The sequence below is a fragment of the Corvus kubaryi genome, unplaced genomic scaffold (genome assembly GCF_017639235.1).
Source record: "Corvus kubaryi isolate FWS band 111438036 unplaced genomic scaffold, C.kubaryi_AGA036_p1.0 37392, whole genome shotgun sequence".
In the NCBI taxonomy this organism is placed as follows: Eukaryota; Metazoa; Chordata; class Aves; order Passeriformes; family Corvidae; genus Corvus; species Corvus kubaryi.
The window spans coordinates 11,816,427-11,836,188 of record NW_024581131.1 but is presented as its reverse complement, the minus strand read 5'-3'; the positions used below and the strand labels follow the sequence as shown (position 1 = coordinate 11,836,188).

The window sequence follows — 19,762 nt, the reverse complement described above, 5'->3', positions numbered from 1 at the left end:
GCAGAACCAATCAAAATGGCTAGCAAAGAGAAAACTGAAAACGAGGAATCAGAAGTATCTGTACAGGCAAACTTTACACCTCTGTCCTGTTTGACTATGCAGGACTAAGCATACATAAAGTCTACCTTAAGATTCAGCTGCAGAAAGAATTTATTTAGATAACAAAATGTCTGGCTTCCAGAATAGACTGACTAGGCACACAGAAAAATTGCAGCCACAATAAACAGGAGAAGCATCAATGCTTTGTGGTAAAACATGTTGTTTTCTAACGTGGGCCTTAATGTCAAATGCAGTGATTCATTTTAAGACCTGCACAGACTCAGCAGTGAATTTCTCACCAGTCATCTTTACCACAGCAAAAAAAACCAAACCAGGCTGGACTGAACTGACCACACCACCCAGGAGCTGCACAGTTCTATGGCCTCCTGAGCCTCCTTACCTGAAAGATATTTAGTACTCCCAACACTTTAAACTGGGGAGTGTTTGCTGGCCTACTTGGATTTATCCCACTCTGCCTATACAGAGAGTTCGGTACATCAACTTTCAGAATGCAATTTATACATTTCCAAAATCAATCAGAATCCCTGCGCTTTTACAAAAGGAAATGAAAAATATTGCTGTCAAACGCCCATCAGACCTAGAAGCCTAGGTGACTGTCATACAAGAAGCAAATTAAAAGGCTGCATTTGAGATAGGGATGGGAAGAGCATACACTATCTTGAAAGGCTACGATTAAAGTGCTCTAAGAATCAAAATTCAATTTCTTTCAGGTTTTGCAAACAACGTTGGCCTTGAGCTAAAGGCTGCCAGGCTGCCTGCAGCCTTTGAGGAGATTAGGCTGTTACCAGTCAACTACGAGGATCTTAAATCTAGTATTAATCCTAATTCCCATTTAACCACATCTTCATTGTGCAGTGAAAGCGGGCTGTGCATGAACTTGCACATTCATTCTTCTATGTGCAGTGATCTGTGTCACCAACAACAGATGTTAAACTTCATGTATGTTTAAGAGACACTTTCCAACCCTGGTTTCCAGGAAATCACAGCAAAAGAGAAACTGGAGCTGGAAAGAGAGTTTGTCACACTGGGATCATTTCTGAGAGATTATATGAATGGGAAATTTTCAACCCAAAAGCTTTTATCAGCCAGTAACAGGAGATTCCAGCCCTGGCTTGGGAGAAAACAGGATGAACAACCAGGTGACAAGGACACAGAAGCACCTGTGACCCTGACTCCATGATCAGGGTGCAGTGGTGCTGCCAGCATCACCCCATCAGTACCAAACCATCGAGATGAGAGCCACTGGGACTGCAGAGAGCACTGCCTAGCACCATCACCACGGCCACTGCCAGGACAAGTGTTTGGGGACAAGAGACTCAGCATCTCCTTTCAGCAAGCCCTTGTTCCCCTCTCCTCTTAGAGGTTCTGAAGCTGGCATGGCCCACCTTGCCACCCTCACACTATGAGCCCCAGGAGATCAGGTCAGACCAAGGTGAGGCCTTCCCACTGCCCAGCAGAGCAAAGGCATTGCCAGCAATTCTTGTCTCCTGAGGCTGAGCTGACACAGACTGGCTACAGAGGCTTTTGCTGAAGTTGGCTCTTCCTAGCATAAAGGCCAGGGAGCCAAAGTGGATTCCTATGTCCTTTCTAACATCACTTTACACCAACTCCCTTTCAAATCCCATTAGGGCAGTCAAATTGGACACATCTCCAGGCTGCCAAGCTTGCTGCATCATCCATGGCAGGGTCAGATCATTCAGTACCTCCTGGTATTCCTAGACAAGGAACACTGATCCCAGAGACAAAGCAACTGAAAGTGAGGACAGACTGCTTCTTGGTCTGCTATCAAATGGAACAATTTCAACTTATTTAAAAAGAAGTTCTCACAGATATTTGGAAAAAAACCCAATAATCTTTCCTGTGTTTAAAGCACAAGAATTCATTGCAGATGAAAGGAATCTTTCAAAAAACACATTCCCAAGAGAACAAAAATGTGTTTGGCACCACTGCCTGTTACAAGCAAAAGGACCTCCCTACCAGCAAGTGAGCCAACATCTGCTGGAAATGGCAATTTTTTTTTTTTTTTTTAGTAGGTACAGTAATTACGGAAAACCTCTATTTCCATCAACCTCAAATTCAGCCACCTGAACTTCCCAAACTAAAAACGTGATGATTTTTAGGGACTACATTCTCTAAATGGAGGCACAACTCTATTCCCTTCTCCTTACAACTGGCTATTACCTATTGCTTGCCTGCTGGGACTCTCAGGTGGAGGTCCCAATAAAGCTGTGGTGTACTGCAGTAAGAGCAGGATGAGCATCAGCTCTTGGTAGCTCTCCATGTGCATGCTCATCCCCTGCAGGTGATGTGAGGTAATTTAATTTAGCAGTGATAGAGCTTAGTTAAATTGCATTACCTTTCATTTGCCATGGGCTAAGACCACACACATGGACAACAACCACAGCTCATCCAACAAGTAATTTGACTGCGTGCCTGGCTTCTGGAATACTGCAGTCTGGTTCATATAGGCTTTTTGCCTAAAGTTCAAGCCAGTGTTTGAACTGAGAACTTTCTCTTTCCCAGAAGGTGTTCTACCCATCATGCTGCTACATGTCCTGGGATAAGGTATCTTCAGTCTTGGGAATCTGGAAACACAAAGATTCTTGGTGGAAATAATTGCTGCTACACTGAAGATGGAAATCTTTTAGAGCACAAAAACTCCAATGTTTTAAACCTCAATTTCTCGGATGGGAGAGCACAGATATGTCCGGTATGAGCAAATAGGGAACTTTGCCTATTTACTGTCATGGCTGCATCTCCTACAACTCTTCTCATCTCAGAAACATAGACTAGTACATGCAGAACCAATTTCTGCAAGATGACAACTTGCAAAATTTAGACTGTGGTTGCTGTTAACCAGCACTTCTGCACCCCTTCTTTCCTCATGCAGTCAAAAGAAAGGAGAATTAGTTTTAAAATTATGCAGGCATGTAAAAAAAAAAAGGCAGAAGCCACCTATCAAAAAGGGTGAGCCTTTCGCTTCCAATAAATACCTTTACAGATCACACCTGCATAACCCACTACCCTTTTGGCCAGCCCAGCAACCGGCCTCACAGGCTCATCCAAAAGCCTCACTCTGCATGTCATGTTTCTTCAGACATAGTAGAGGATTTTGTTTTGCATTTGTGCTTAGCATTTAATCTGCAGAGATTACCTGCATACTTAATCAGAGAAGTGACGTTGACATGTCACGTACTTGCACTCCACTGTAAATCCTACTTTTCCCGCTGCCAACACCACCATCTTCTAGCATGGAAGGAGGGATTGTAGTGGAAGAGCACAGCTCAAGCTGCGTTCTCTTTGGACACACAAAAACCCAAATGGAAAATGCAACAGAGTTGCACAGTTTAAAATTCATGTCTGCAAAACAGCTATGGACACATTAAGAGCCACCTGTTTATTCATGCAACCTTAAATTTTCAAGATTAAGCAAAAAGCACTTTTTATGAGAAACAAGAATTAGAAAAAGGTAGAGATTTTTTTTTCCTAGTGATCACAAAAATTTCAGGGGGAATAATTTCTCATTAAAAAAAAATTGTTTGCAATTCCTAAAGCCACCCATTGAGAAAATGTAAGAATTATAGAGAGAAGAGTCCACTGAAAACAGCCTTTAAATATACATGAGATCAGTAAATGAATTGTAACTGTCCATGATGGGAAAAAATAAAAGGGGATGGGGTGAATAGCTGTTTCTTCTCACACACACACACTGACTCAAAGTAATAAATTTGCTGAAAGCCAAACAGGAAACCACGGCCAACACAATGCTTGGTGCACTATGCACCAGCCCTATCTTCATATTATTTAGAACAATTCAAGTTAAAAGTTTTCTGTAAAGCTGACTTCCCCAGCATCTATACAACACCTCAACACACTCATGTCAAATGAGAAAGGAAAAGCCTGTTCCACAGAGTCTCACTGCTATCCCAGTCTCTTCAGCTTGCTCCATCCAGTGTCTCCTTAGTCCAAGCCCCAAACAAATCCGTGCAGCAATCCTTTCCATACTGCCTGCCCTTGCTCCTGCCCCCAGGTGATACCTGTGGTCAACCATACACTTCAGCTGCAAAATGGAAAGGACTGACGCTGTGAAGATATGAAATAAGATGGCAGCTCATATTTAACAGTAAATATACCTTAAGAATTATAAATAAATAACATTACAGGTTCACTGAAACCTGAAAGCCATAAGCTTAATGGCCAAGATAACCCTGCAGCTCAGAGATTTGGGCTCTCCTGAGGGCTAAAATTGCCTGGCTACTCCTGATTAAAAAGATAAGCACAGACAGACCCATTACTCTAACATATTTCAGAGACAGCTAAAGGAATGACTGAGCCTCACGGGTCTAATAATACACAATTTCAGTTATTTATATCATTGGCTAGCCAAGTATTTACCTGGTTCCAAAGCAGAACATTAACAGAATCTCTGTAGGGTTGAATGAGATATTCCTAACATGTCAAAAACCTCAGCCAGAAACCTAAATAAATGCAACAGCAGTTCCTCACAGATACAGACAGTATCCTCAAAGGAATATGCCTGGTTGCCTCCTGCACAGACTTAACCAGCCCAGCCACTTTGGGCAGCAGCAGCAGAGCAGCCACAGCAGCGCAGAGCTACTGCAAACACAGAACCTGCTCAGCATTTTTACAAGCCTTGCTGCCCAGCTCACAGCAGCCATGGAGAAAACATTCCCAGTGCTCTGACTTCTGTGTCCACCCAGAGCCCATGCCTTCCCTTGCTTAGGATGGTGAGGCAAGGCATCCAGGAGAACCAGAGCCTCCTTGGTGAAAAACTGTGCTACTGTAGGACACTTGTGCTCAATCTGTGCAGGGAGGATGCTCCAGCCAGGCCCAGGGCCCTCAGGTATGTACATGGCTGGATGAATTGCTCTGGCAGGGACAGACATCCCCACATGATCTGGCAGCCACACAGACCTCCCCTCACAGCAGAGGTACCCTTCACACTGCAGGCAGGGTGCACACCCCACAGAGTGGGTGGGGAAGCACCCAGACTCCACGCTGCTATCTGAATCACTCCAAAAAGGGGCTGCAGGAATCATCCAGCCACAGCAACCTGGTTCCAACTTCACTTTTTTTTATGGAGGAGGGGGAGGGCACCAAAGGGAGCTCTTCAGCCCTGTGCTAGCCTTTCCTGTAGGATGCTGCTTGCAGGGAGTACCTGGCCTACACCACGCCTGCAGATGGGCTCAACTGTGCATACAGAATTGGTCTGTCCAAATCATGGGTGCATCAGTCTTCCTTATCACTGGGAGAAATGGCTAAGAGATGAAAAGCTACTTGAAACCTAATTTCTGACTAAACTGTCGTGTTACAGTTGAATAGCATCAATCTCACTTCTCGCCCATCAGCTCCATATGTTGAAAGGGTTAAAAAAGACAGCAAAACCATTAGCATTTTGATAGCTTTCCACACATATATAGCAAAAAGTCTTTAAAATTCATTGCACTGAGATAATCCTTCAAGTCTAGCATTTCCTCCTCAGCTTGAGGCAACCGACTGGTTTTCCTCCCCTTAATAACTTAATAGAAAGCTCCAAGGAGTTGCCAGGCTAGAAGCCTCAAATATGCTTGAGAAAAGCAGAGTCCTGAAGTTCAAGAGAAGCCATGTAAGGTGTCTGGGGCTTAATTAAGAAACAACTATAGGGGGCATCTTATTAGATACTGCAAACCCCTAGAGATCCTGGCTTCTGTACATCACAGCTCACAACACATGCACACGCTGTTTTCCTTCCAAAATGCTGAGTGCACACAGCTCCTACTAATTTCAGCTGCCACAGAAGGTGCTCAGTATCTCTGAAGAACGAACAAATTAAAAACCTTGACCCTGATTCCACACAAGCTCAGGGACTTGAGCTCTCATCAAGATCAAGGCTGAATTTTTTAACACTATTACAACCTCGAGAACAAAGCTGTGATTTTGAACTGCACAATTGGCATTAATACTCAGCAGCTCCACACCTGTGCCTGGGAAGTTGCTTTATTTTTTTTTTACAGCATGTGCTGTTTTAATAACTCCAAAGCAAATTGCTTTCTCAAGGAAGCACCCGGGAGTGCTTCAGGGCAGAGACAGAGGCCATCTCACTTTGTGGCTTTGATTAGCTTTGTTGCAGTGAAAACAGGCAAATGCTTCAGGACCGCATCACTCCTCAGATACCACTAAAGGGTAGGACTCAAGGAGTCACTAACTTGTTAAGGGCTATTAGGCCTGATTATAGGCTCTTCCCAGGCACTGTTTTTGGGGGAAAACAGTCTGAAAAAACCAGTCTGTTCAAAGGAAAATGCTTGTTGTGAACCTGTGCACACTTCTAAGGAAATTTAACCGGTAAGAAGCTGACATTCAAAAGAAGGAAACAGTAGCAGTGAATGCACTGCAGTACTATGTGGAAAAGAAGCTTCAGATCTCAGGGCCACCACCTGTAGTCTCCCACTCTAATGCATATCCCAAACCATGACATACTGACTATTTTGGCTGAGGTAAAAATTTCCCCACCCCCAACCCCATTCCTTCCAAATCTTCAGAAGACCTTTCTTTTCTATGAGAAAAAAATTATCAACCAAGGCCTGCCCTTAACCTCCCCCTGCAAAAAACCTCCAAACACCTGACAAATAGAGCTTCATTTACAGAGAAAAAGGTGTTCTATCCAAATTTGGTAAATGCACAGTTAACACAGCCAAAAGAAGAAAAGGTCTTAGCAACATATCATTGAGTTACTTGGGACGTTTGGCTCCAAGAGCACAGCAAAGCAAGTCATTTATTTAGATGGAAAAAATCTTCTTATGCTACAGGAAATACTCCCTTCCATTTTTTAAACCTGAGCTATCTTTCCTAGGAGCAAAATTTGGATAGGTGATATTCTCTTATTTTCTAGCATGTTACAAGTTTCCCGTGATACCCTCAGCAAGTCATTTAGATTTCACTTACATCAGTAAAACGGGAATTCTCTGCCTCAAAAAGGTGCTACAAAGATATAATCCATTTGCAACTGTGAGATGTTCAGATAATGTGGACCACACAGACACTCTATAAACAAGTGGTAGATAATTACTGTGACAGGAAACAGAGAGGCTGCATCTGCCAGAAAAATTCTGAGCAACTGACTCATTCTGGTGGGCCAGTCCAGGGAGGGTTGAGATGCCTGCCCAGTCTGTTCCTTCAGGCACAGTGCACTGTTTCATTATCCACCAGTCAATCTCTGATTTCTATCTCGGGGTGTACACACAACAGCAAGTGTGACCAGCACTGAGAATCCTCTTTCAAACGCATTTGCAGTTATTGGAAGGGTGAGAAAATTACCTTATCATCAGTTCCAACAACTGCATCTGCTTCACCACCTCCTTGCTAGACAATTGTGTGTCTGGACAAATCCTTGCTTTACTTAGGCAGAATTCATCACAAGGAAAAAAGCTCAGTAGAACGGAAAAGGGACAGGAAGAAACAAATCTTGTCCGTGAAGAGTTACCTACAAAGCTACAAGACAGCCAGACTCAGGCAGCCTTACATTTAATCATATTCTATTTTAAAAAAATCAGTATTTGGTCCCACTCCACACTGTTGCACTCCATCAAGGAGTCAAGGATTACAGCTGAAGATTGCAGCTTCTTGTTAAAGGACAGTCTACAGGTGTAATCCTGTAGGATGTTAAGGGAAACAGATGCACTGCATGGCTTCTCTTGGGCTCCTTCAGCTTTGAATGACAAATCCTGGATGGTGACCTTGAAGTCAACAAGAATACAGCTCCAGCCACAAAAAGGATTTTGCAAGCCAGTCTCAGGGAACAGCTGGAGCATGCAGCCCTGCTCTGGGTTATGGCAAACCCTTTGCAACACTATCCTGGTGCAGCCTGACTTTATCTCAACGGGACAAATTTACAGAGTAGCTCAATCATATCTGTAAGGTCTCAGCTTGCTGGAACTATTTTCAGACTAGCCTATTTTTTTTTTTTTCAATTCATCATTGCTGATTCAGAAGAGAAGAGTGAAGTCTTACATCAATAGGCTGCTTTTCCAATAAATTAGGTGTACTTAAAAAATGGGCAGAATTTGGACGTGAAATGGATGCAAAGCAGTCCGGTCATTCTGTGATTAGAAGGTGTAAGTTGACTTTTTAGGGGAAAAGGTGGAGGCATTAAAAAGGCCTCATATAACTCCCAAATTACAGCTATCATTGAGAGCACAGTCGAAGGCTCTGAAGAAAGGTAGCAGCTTACCTTTATCTTCCTGGGGATCTATGGAACCTTAGCAATCAGCCTCCTAGAGGTTCCTTTAAAGGTTCCTTTGATGACTGCAACCATAAGAAGCAAGACTAGAAATCTGCTGTCATTTCAGTCATAGAGGTTTTACACTTGATTAATTTTAGAGAAATATTTTCTTTTCTTCGATCAATTTTTTGTGAAAACGTATTAAGATACTATTGTCATCTTATATTTTAAGATAAGTATTGCCTGTTTATTAAAAAAAAAAAACCCAAAAACATAAAAGCAAGGCTTATGGCATTTTTATTTCAAACACTCTGTCTCTGGGGTCTGCAGACAGACAGACACAATGGAGCTTGTCCCACATCCAGGACTGCTTTGACATTATGTGATTTCCAGAGCTGACTGTTGTGGATCCGAATGCTATGCTGCATCCAAAAAAAGCTGTATGGTAATCCTGGTTCTGATTTCCTCTGGGTCAGGCCTTCCACTGCTGCTTCTGTATGCTGTAAACATACCTTATGCCTCCTAATTTTACTTGAAGGAAAAGAAGGGGTGAAACAAAAGGGGGAAGCTCTGACTCATCTACCACAAGATGAACACAAGTCTTCTTAAAACAGCTTAGTGGAGGCCATCTGAGGATGAATTTGCCTTCTCTGAAATGGGAAACTCCCATTATTTAAACCTCAAATACACAGCAAGGGCTTGGAATTTTTTGCCTTTAAGAGGAGTGTTTTGTATTTGTCCGTGCATTGATGAAGCTTCAATACTCAGCCTTTTTTCCCTCCCTGTTTTCTAAAAACAGCAAGAACAATATACAAAGTAAAGGCAGAGTGGCATCCCCATATAGTCAGTACTGGAGTGCACACCTCAATTTTGCCATCCCACCTTTTATGACAGAGGGATCCCCTGAAAGCTCCCATTGGCAGCCAAGCAGCACAGAGCACACCATTCAGGGAGTTCAGGGAGCTGAGCTGCACTGGAACAACCAAAGTCAGGGTCTTTGGTGGTGCAGAGCACAGCCACAGAGAACAAACACCCTCGCTAAGCACACACCCAGATTAGCTGAGATCCCCTCTTGACTCTCTTCTTGTTGTCTCCTTACCCTCCAAGGAGAATTAAGAAAGGATCCAGACAGGACTACTTTCTTCTCCTCTCCATAAAATACAAGGAAAGAAGAAGTTGGAAGAAAGAGGCCTATTACTGAAACCATGTGTTAGCCTTGCCTTTGCTGAGCTGGCTGCAATCAAATCAGCACAAGAGTGTTTCATCCTGTTCCAAGCTGTTCCTCTCTTGCCCTAAGCATTATTTTTCCAACTCGGCCCAACAACAATGGCCCAGGCACAAACATATCAGCAGTGCTCAGCTATATTTTCCTTGGCTGCTTGAGGTGATTTTCTAATAATATTCCTCAGAGGAAGCAGTGGCTTAGGAGCTGTATAGCCTTGTACAGCCTTGACCCTGACAAAATACACCAGCAGTGCTTCAGGGTCAGTCCTTCTCCTCCTGTCACTGACAAGCTGATTGCTTTGCCAAGGTCTTCAGAGATTCTTCACTCCACTCCATAGGAGCACATCCAGGGGAGACACAAACCTGCAGAACTAGTGAGGAAAGACAGCAAGGCCCTTGAAGAAGGCACAGGGACACCTGGATAGGAACTCAGTTTTTGGAGGGAACCACATTTTTTGGGACTTGAAATATTTTTTTATTTCACATAGGGATGAAAGTTTGGAATACACCTTGGACCCCTTCATACATAAACCCATGTGCTCTAGAACATCTGTTCTGTGGTTAGCACAGGCATTTCTGGTGTGTAGGAAACTTGCTTTCAGGACCCTGTTTTGGATTCGTGACAGCCTAGGTGAAAAACCCAAACCACTTGGCTCCTAGCTGTTTTGACTAAGAAATTCTATCCTATATGCAAGAAATTCACCCAAGCAGAACCGAGTGGAGACCAACCCTTTCCCACAAAGCAGTAATGGTTTCAATAAATCAGCATTTTCTGCAGGCAAATTGTTTCCTTGAAGACTCCTAGCCAGTCCTAGCCTCAAGTAGTAACCAGTGTGGTGTGTGCTGAAGACATAAGCCTGGAAGCAACCCATCCAACAGAGGCTCTGCTTAGGAACAGCTCATCTCCCCTAAGTAGGGCCACTGCAACGTGGCATAGAAGAAACAAATAAGGTTTCATAAAATTTGCCCTGACAACTCAGGATTCTGTCTTTTTCTCCTACTCCAGTAGCTTGTGCTGTTAAACGGAAGGAAGGAGGTATGGTGAGAAAACCTCACACTCTCCGTTCATGTTTACTTTTTTCATTCCTTAGTCTGGGACAGGAAAAACGTTGCTGATGTCCAAAAGAGCATGTGCCTGTGCATGTGTGTGGCGAAAGCTTTGGAGCCTGGGTTGTACATTATGTGGTCAGTTTTACGCACGGGGGCAGACAGCATCCTTTTCTTCTATAGCTCTGAGGAGAGGTAAACCTGTCTCCACAAGGAATTCAAAGAAAACACAGTAATGCCCCAGATGTATGTCATAGCTTGTCTCACTGATTTAAGACACTTCCTATGGAGTGGCTTGAAAGAATCTCCAAAAGTACAGTCTTTTTAAACTGTATTCTCCAGAAAGAATGTTTTTCTACTTCTAAACACAGCATTTTTTTTATGTGCAGTACAGGATTACCCTATATAGGTCACTGACACTCCATGGAAACCTAGATAAATAGCTCTATCCCCACACTAAATTTTGTTGGCTTCTCTTCCTTTATTGCTAAGAATATTTCAACTGGAACAACATATTTGTGCCTTTGAGGTTCTCTGTTCCTGCTGCCACTTCCCCACCTGGAGCTATAATCCTACGCTTGTCACAAACCCAGCCAGTGCTTCAGAACTTATTACAGCTACAATCTGCAGATTATAGCAACTTCTAATAGGGGATAAGCAGCAGGAAAAGGTGAGTTTAAGCTGCAAAGAACCTGCTGGTTCAAAGAGCCCTATTATTAATATTTATTATTTTTAAGCATTCATTGAGCACTGCGGAAGATAAAAGAATGAATTGAAAGAAAGAACCAAGGAACCAAGTTTGTATAAGACAAGACAAAGTGAAAGCTTAAAGAATAAGTGCAGTGTCTGGGGTGGAGGGGAGCCAAAGAAAAAGTAGTAAGAGGAAGGGAAAAAAAGCCACACCTTTTATCAACACAATGCTCCTAACAGTAATAAGTATGAAGAGAATTAAAGAATTCTTCAGTGTCTAATCAGAACTGCTGTCCATAGGGGATCTTCTGAGCATTATTACAAGGCATTGGCATATCTTTAAAGAATGGAGCTTTGATCAGAAAAAGCAAGTGTGTGGATGGGGGGGGGGGGGGGCACGGAAAAACAGCAAGAGGAAATGCAACTGGTATTAGGGAAAAATCCAGCCCTGGACAGGTGCTTTACAAAGCTCCAAGTAAATCCATGTAGATTTTGTGTAAAGGGTTAGAACGAGGCATAATTCTCACTCAGGTCCCTTCATTACAGGCAAATTTCTCCTCTTTCCCACAAACCCTTTGTGCCTGTTGCCAAAGGTATCCCCGTTGATACTTCTCCTCCCTAACAAAGATGCAAGCTCATGGCTTACACCATTTTAAATCTTCACACTTTCCAACAACAACCCACAATGCTTCACAGTTCCAATGCACTCCAGCACGGTTAGCTAACAAGAATGTTCATCATACCCACATGCTGAGGGTACTGTCTCCATTTTCACAGCTGGTGAAACAGATGCTCAGAAAAGCAATGCAACTTTCCCAGAGCTAAGGAGTGTCTACAGCAGGCTGATGTTAGTGATGCTGGCAGCTCTGAGCTGTAAAATCAGAGAGAGCTCTTGGGAGTGAGAGCCCAACCCCCTCCCAACGCCCTCTGCTCCCCAAGGCTAGTACAGAGCTTCAAAGCACTTCCCAAAGAGCATCACGTTACAGAAATACTGTAAGAAATCCACTACAAACTGAAACTTGGAACTATCTGCTCCAGTATTAACAAAGAAAATTACTGTTTTTTAAACTAACTCCGACTCTTCTCCTGCCAAGCCTTCCCCACTGCAGCATCAAAATATGAACACACAAAATGTGAAGCCCAAAACCTTCTGCTCCTTTCAGCACAGTGAGGAGATAGAATAAGGTTTCCCAGAGACTGGCTGGATTAAGTCTTTTTTTCTTTTGTGTCTTTTCTGTTTTTTCTTTCTTAATCACATCAGACTGCTGATCCTGACTGATGTTTCCCTTAACATTTAAAAGAAGATAAACAGCTCTTAATTAACAAAGCATCACTGTAAGCTGAAATCCTTATCAGTTTTGCATGTTTTTTTTCAATCCTATGAACCCAGAGTGATTCATCACATCAGCAAGGTATTACACTCTCAATTCTTAGGCTGGCAAAGCGAAGAGATCTTTTGGTGCTTCCAGCACGGTGCCTCAAGCACTTCCAGAATTATCTCTCAGTTTTTCCTGTCTCTTATTCTACAAAACAGCTTGGTGTAACTCTAGAAGATCCCTGTTACATGCCATATTCCCATTGGAAGGAAAAGTTCTGTTGATGAACACAAAATAAGCACCTCATCCCAAGCAGCTTTGAGAATCCCCTCTGACACTAACAGGAACAAAGGAAAATCACCAGTTCAAAAATACATCCTATCCAAAGTTCATCCCTCTCAATAACATTCCAAGACATTCAATCCCTTATTTGCCATTATTTTTCATACATGCCCATGGTGTACCCACCACATTTTACCACCATTAAGCTCCATCAATTTTTATCAGCAAGACTGACATTAAAACACATTCTGGTTTCAAATGACTACAGAAACAAGCACATCAGCAACAGTGACACCGGTTGCCATTCCAAAATCCACTGACTCCATTCAGTGGGAATCCTACCATCTCATTTACACTGGCAACAGGTTTTGAGGACCTCATCTGAAAGGTGCCTACAGGTCCCAAAGATTGCCGTGGGAAACGGGTTCTCAGCAGGTCTGAGAAAGCAGTCCAGTATAGGCACAAGCTCCTTCTGTACAAGAAGATCTGGTTTATTTTCCCTCCCCAAGAAAATGAGATGTGCTATGAAGTGAGCCAAGAACAAACTCTACCATTGCTTTCCCAGCATAGAGTGTTCCAGTTGGGTGCCCTGTGAGGTCCATGTCTCAGGAATAGGCAAACTGCCAGTCAGTTCATTTAGACCATTTTTCCTGAAGAAGTGTAGACACCATCATTTAGTGCAATATTTATTACTCTAGAACTCTCTCCTCAGACTGTCATACACTGAGCTTTCTGTAAGGAGTAAATATAGTAACTGTTTCCATAATAATGTTAAAAATACCCCAACAGATTAAATTCAACAGATGAAACAGGGCCATAAATACGTATGTCTAGCAACATGACCAAAATCACCCTTCTTCAAACTGGGCATTGGGCCATGAAAAGAAAGCTGCTAGCATTACAATCTCAGTGTTGAGCCTTAGGAGCAGCACAGAGCTGCAGAAACAGTCAGTGCAGTAATCATGCACAATATACATAACCTGAGCTGCAGCCGGGGCCTCTAAGCTCCTGAGCCCCTACCAGGCTGTGCCACTGACCCACAGCCAACAAGTCACCATACAGCCCCGTACCCCATTCCACTCATCCGTCTTGTGGGCTTTCCTGATATCTGGGATGGCGTAAGATGTATTTAAAGCTGTTTACAGCTCGAGTGAGAAGTCTGAAAAAATATAAGAGCTGTTGTTATCTCTGCTATACTACATGACTTTTCACATTAGCAGTTTGGTTTAGTTCCACTTCCCCAGAACGAACAACCGCTATAAGGCTTTTTCCTGACAGTAACACCACAGCAACAGGGGTAAAGAGGGTACTGGTTATACTGCTGCCAGAAGACTTATCAGGACAAATTCCAGATCACACTAAGCACCAGAAATGACCTAATGAAGTTCTTTTCTAACATAGCCATGCACCAACTGAGGGCAACAGAAAGGCAGGAATAGAGATGCACTAAACACAGTTGATCAGAAGCTGAGCTACTAAACAAACTCAGACCTAAGCCATAATTCACATAATCATGCAGCCCTTTGATAACCAAGTAGTATCAAGCATACAGATGAGATTCAGTTTCAGCATTATTTATTTGATCAAAAAGCATCCTCTGTTTCTGCCTGAAGTGACAGACTGGTCTAAAAAATCTGAACTCCATTTGAGTTTAAAAACTGAGTCTTCTACAGTGATTTTTAATTTATTTCTCAAGAAGCAGGAAACATCCATTTTAGACCAGGTTTATTTAGCAAACACATAGCCAAGGGAAGATCCTTATAGAAAAAAAAAAAAAACAAAAAACAACTATAACAAAAAAACCCAACCACCCAAACCACAAGAACCCTCAGAGACTTATCAGTCGTTGGAGTCCTTGTTGGAAGGACTATATGGTCAGGAAGGATCCTGTGCTGAAACAAGATCCTTACTAAAAACATGTGACAGTCAAAACCCCACTTCCAACATCTCTGGACAATGACAACATACTGGTTATGGTTTCCTTTGAAATCAACTTGGTGAGGATAAATTGACACCACACGACTACTCTCAATTGTCATGCAGTATTTGCTGCGTATCAGTCCACCAGAAAAGCAGCATTCACATTAGGCACTTGGTCATCTGGAGCTTCCTGTATCAACACACCTGCAGAGGCAATTAGATCCAGAATACCCCACACATATGCAACTCACCAGGATGGTGAGCCTCTCTGCCTCTAGCTCCAAGGAAGACCAGTGAAGGACATCCTTGGTAGAGAGCAGAGGGTGGCAGAGGTGCAGAAGCAAATCCCATGGTAAGAGCAAAACATCTTTATCATAGTTTGTTTCTTTAAATTTTATCTGTGCAAAAATAAATAAAAACATGCTGACAAACTGGTTTAGCAGATGGTGTGGTTAACAGAAAAAGATCAACACACTGCCTTCCTATAGCCACTTCTTTCAGTCTCAGACAATTTATATGAAATTAGCCCATGATGGATCTTCACCAACGCACAAATGATAAACAGCAAAGCAGCTGAGAAATGCTCCAAGACAAGAGCTTGGGTGGGGAGGAGACCTATCCACTGTTTGGTGGGCAATGAATTCATCCACATCCCATGAAACTATGGGATAACCCATTCACTACTCTGGAAGCTCAAGACTGAAAGAACAGTGAAAAGATAAGAAATGTAGGTGTAGGGGAAAGAATGGACACCTGAGGAATGCTGAACTGTGCAGTCATGAGCTAAGGTAGGACCAAATGTAACCTGGCTGCCATTCCAGTTACCAGTGAGGCAGCAGTGACCATCAGAAAGCTAAACTCTAGCCATCTGGAATACATCCTCACATGAAATACAATTAAAGTGCAATCATCTTCCCAGTGCTGAGAAGCGGATGGTATGAAGGGAAGGGACAACACAAAATATTAAAATTTTACAAGGAATAAGCAGCACGAGAAAGAATGGAGTTGTCTGTACTGATTTTTCTGTGCAACCATTTTCTTCCTTTATTTGCCATTTCCAATTAAAATTAATAATTATTTCCAGAGGGAAAAAGAAAAAAAGAAAAAAAAAGAGAACATATAAGAAGCAGCTTAAAAGGGAATGAGTACTTTCAGATCTGAAACAGCTCATTTTTATGCATCTTGAAGGAGAAATACACAGGCTTTGCCCTCTCATGCAAATACAATACTTGTTTTGAGTCATTATTTTAAAGTGACAACTAATGACTACCCCTTCCCAAAACAAGTTACTTTTAAACTCTCACTGTACTACTTGTGGGGGTTTTTTTGCCCCCAAAAAACCAAGGAAAAATGATCCATTTTATTGATAAGTCAGTTTAAATTAAATAAGCAAACAAACCATACTGAAATTAGTCAAAAATTCTTGAAAAACTAAAAGCAGGAATTGTCTTGCAACAATATTCCCAGACAAGGACTGCCTCAGCAGCCTCACAGGATTAGCAAGGAGTATAGATATCCATCTGTTTTAATTATAACTCCCAAGCAGACCTTGGACCTACTACCACCTCATGCAATGACTCATCTTCAAGATGTCAAGAACTATGCACTACCTCATGAAACTCTCTAAATACAACTTAGACCACCATCTGCTTTGTTAGATACCTCAGGCCCCTTAGCCTCAATTTAGTAGCATCTGAACTTTTCTTTTCATGTCTTTCCTCCTCTAAGACCTATAGCCCCATAAATCCAGTAGCCTCTGTCCCCAGAGCAGTTGTGTCTGTTTTCCTGCAGCCTGGTGAGAACAGACAGGGCTCAAGATAATTAAATAAAAACACAGGAACTTCATTATTTATTTTAAAGGAAAATGTGTTTTCTAGGAAGAAAGTCCTTTAGTGGGGCAAATCTGTAAGCTGTTTATCCGCTTAAACTCATTATCTGTCCATATGGTCTTAGCACTGTGGTTTAAAAAAAAAAATGGGCATGCACTAGCTGATGAAATGTCATCTGCCCTTATGCCAGAAACTAGTATTTTTTCATTGACGTCAAATTAGGATCCTTGCCACAAGTGAAGGGCTACCGTAAGCATAGTCATAATATTTTAATTACGAAAGGATCTTACAGAAGGCAGCAAGGAAGGCAGGGGCAATGCAAGAAAACCCATTCACAAAAAAATACAAAGTCACTTCATTCACAGTTTGCCTCTGCTCTAATTCTTTTTTTTGGGGGGGGAGGTGAGGTGGGAAGAGAGCAACCCAACTTAGAAAAAAAAAAAAATGGCAAAGGAATGACTTGCTAAAGCCAATAAACACACATCAAAGCATGAGATGGCTCTGCTTCAACTGCCTACAGTATTCAACCTGGGATAGATTAAGGCAAGACAAAAGGTGCTACGAGGGAAAACACAGCCCCTACAGCAGTGCAGACCCTCTCCCTCACTTACTTAGCCCTAATGCTGAGACCCCAGCCAGCTCTGCCGCACTGAAAGTGGCAAGGGCACATGATAGGCCCAGGTTTGCAGAAAGCCAAATTTGTCCCCCAGCGTCTGCTGTTGTGATTTGAAGCCCTTCCCACTCCCCTGCTGACTTGCTGCAGCAAAGCGGGAGCTGGGTTTATTGATTCTGTGAGTCACAATTAGCCATGGGACACACGACCAAAGGTTTAGCACAGGACATTAAACCTGATTGAGCTGTCAACTCGGTTATTCCAAGGAGAGAGAAACAAATTGAAGTCACAGTAACAGATGTTTCTCGTGTTTTATGAACTGCAATATTATTGCTAGTTACAGACACAGTTTCTGCCTTTTAAAACAGACCTGCAACGCTGTGCGTGTGAAATTATTTGAAATAGCACACAGACAACTTGGCAAAGGACTTAGAGATAGCTCAGCATTTTCGTACTCGCACAATGATTCCTGTTTTCCTTTCGCCCAGCCCCACCCTGAGAAGTATAATACATGTTAAAGCAGCCAAAAATGAGATCACGCCAGGATAGAGAACTTCGTTGCCATCATCTGCGACGAGGATGCAAACATTCTAACTCCTCTCCTCTTTTGTGAGAAACACACTCAGCCTCTTCTCGGTTTCCACTGTGGGGAAATTAAGTTGTTGGGATCCGTTCTGAGTTTTAAGGGAGCCTGGAAACTGAAGACTGGTGTTCTTCCCAGGATGTGTTATCCTTACACCTCAGGGGTAATAAAGGGATTTCCCCATGATTTACAAAGGAAATCTGGAACACCCTGCGAGCGCAAACCACCCCCAAGCCCGTTCTGCTCCTCCGCACGGAGGAGCGAGCGGAGGGGCTGCCGGCGCCCCGCGGGCTCTGCCGAGGAGCCGCTGACACCGCACAGCGAGAAAGCCCTCTCGTGGAAAACACCAGCATCACCCACCCGAGCCCTCCCCCGTGAGCCGGCCCAGCCCCGGCCCCGGCCGCAGCTGCCCAGGGCGCCGCCGATCCCCGTCTCCCACCGCGGCCCCGTTCCCCCTGGGCTGACATCCGCCCCTTTCCCGAGGGCTCCTGCCCGACCACCTGCAGACCTCACGGGGCTAAACACACAACGCGGGCAGCCGAGCAATCCGTGGCACAGGTCTGCCTTGCAGAAACGGTAGAATTTTGTGTGGATTTTGCTGGCAGCCTGCAAGATCTCAGAGAAGTTACAGCTCTTCCTTTCTCCTCACCCCGCTACACTTGAGTTCGTGGCAACTGTATCACATGGTATTTCAGCTTACGCCAACAAAAGCTGTACCTCGGCCACCACAAACACAGAAACATTAACTGCCTTCCAAGGAGGGTCAAACATTCGAATCATTTTAACATACTATAAAAATACCTCAGTGGAAGCAGATAATAAAGAAGCGCATCTGTACATTGTGCTACACAGGCGAATTTGAAAGATTCCCCCCAAATTATGAAAAAAAATACAGAATGTGTCTATTTCTCCGAATGACATCCCTATCGTTTGCTCTCAGTTTCTATACTTTTGTGACAGAACAACTGCTGCTCCTTAGGAAAACACTATCAAAATAAGCATTTTACTGGTAGAATCCATCAAACACTTGCATACATCCTGTCGAATTAAGACAACTCTTTAACAACTCCACACACTTTTCACCCACTAGCAAAAGTCCAAGGCGAGCCCACGGTCACAATTTGCGTGTATCCTGCCAGGCACACAACCATCTCCAGCACACTTCTGCCCAACCAGCTTTGGTAGCCACTGGCTATTCAGTGAATTACGTGCATGGAGTCTTTTAACTGTGTCCAAATTTGCTCTTATTATAGAAATACAAGCAGTAATCAGGCCGAGCTTACTAATTGCTGAGAGAAGTGCTAGAGGAAAAAAAAAAAAAATTATGATTACCAAACAAACTTCACAGAAAACCACCCAAGTTCAACAACACATCTGAAAATGCTATTTACTCGCTCACTATAACCTTTAAATACAAAAGTTACGATAAAACTTGAAGTGCCCAGTTCAGCTTGCAGAACCCCCATGTGGTACCTCGCTAACATGTTGCTGCAGCTGTAAATCTGTGTTAAAGAGCGGGCACTAACGCAAGGTAACGGGATGGAAGATCAGCGAAGTGTGAAAGAGAAAATTCCTACCAGACCCGGCTGAAGTAAAAGCCACGAGTAACCGCCCCACCTTCCTCATCCGAACTTCAGGGGTGGTGGCACGCCCCAACACGCGACAGGCGCAGTGCAGGGCGCTCCGGGCACAGCCTCCGGGCGCCCCGGCTCCTCCGCTTGCCTTTACGGTAAGAGGGATCCCGGAGGGAGGGGTGTCGGCGCGGAGGCAACAGAATACAGAAATACCGAGGGCAGGCTCTGAGGCTCCCGGAGACGCTCCCGGGGCCCGACCCCGGAGAGGTGTTACCAGCGGGGCGAGTTCAGCTGGCTCGGGCAGCCAGAGCTCCCTCCCCCAGCTCCCGTGCCGGCGGTACTGGCGGGCGGGCTGGCTTCTCAGCCCCACTAACTTGCACGCCCAGCACCACGGGGAGTCACGGCT

The 19,762-nt window shown here is 43.6% G+C and overlaps 1 protein-coding gene across 2 annotated transcripts in view; it reads right to left on the bottom strand.

Annotated features, from left to right (window-relative positions):
• The window catches only part of TSPAN18 (tetraspanin 18), a 120,693-nt gene extending 101,309 nt beyond the window's left edge, over positions 1 to 19,384 (bottom strand). For both annotated transcript variants that reach the window (XM_042038785.1, XM_042038784.1), the window contains exon 1: positions 19,360 to 19,384. The gene's annotated coding sequence lies outside the window, so the exon portion shown is untranslated. The remainder of the gene's footprint in view (positions 1 to 19,359) is intronic.
• Between the last annotated feature and the right edge of the window lie 378 nt (positions 19,385 to 19,762).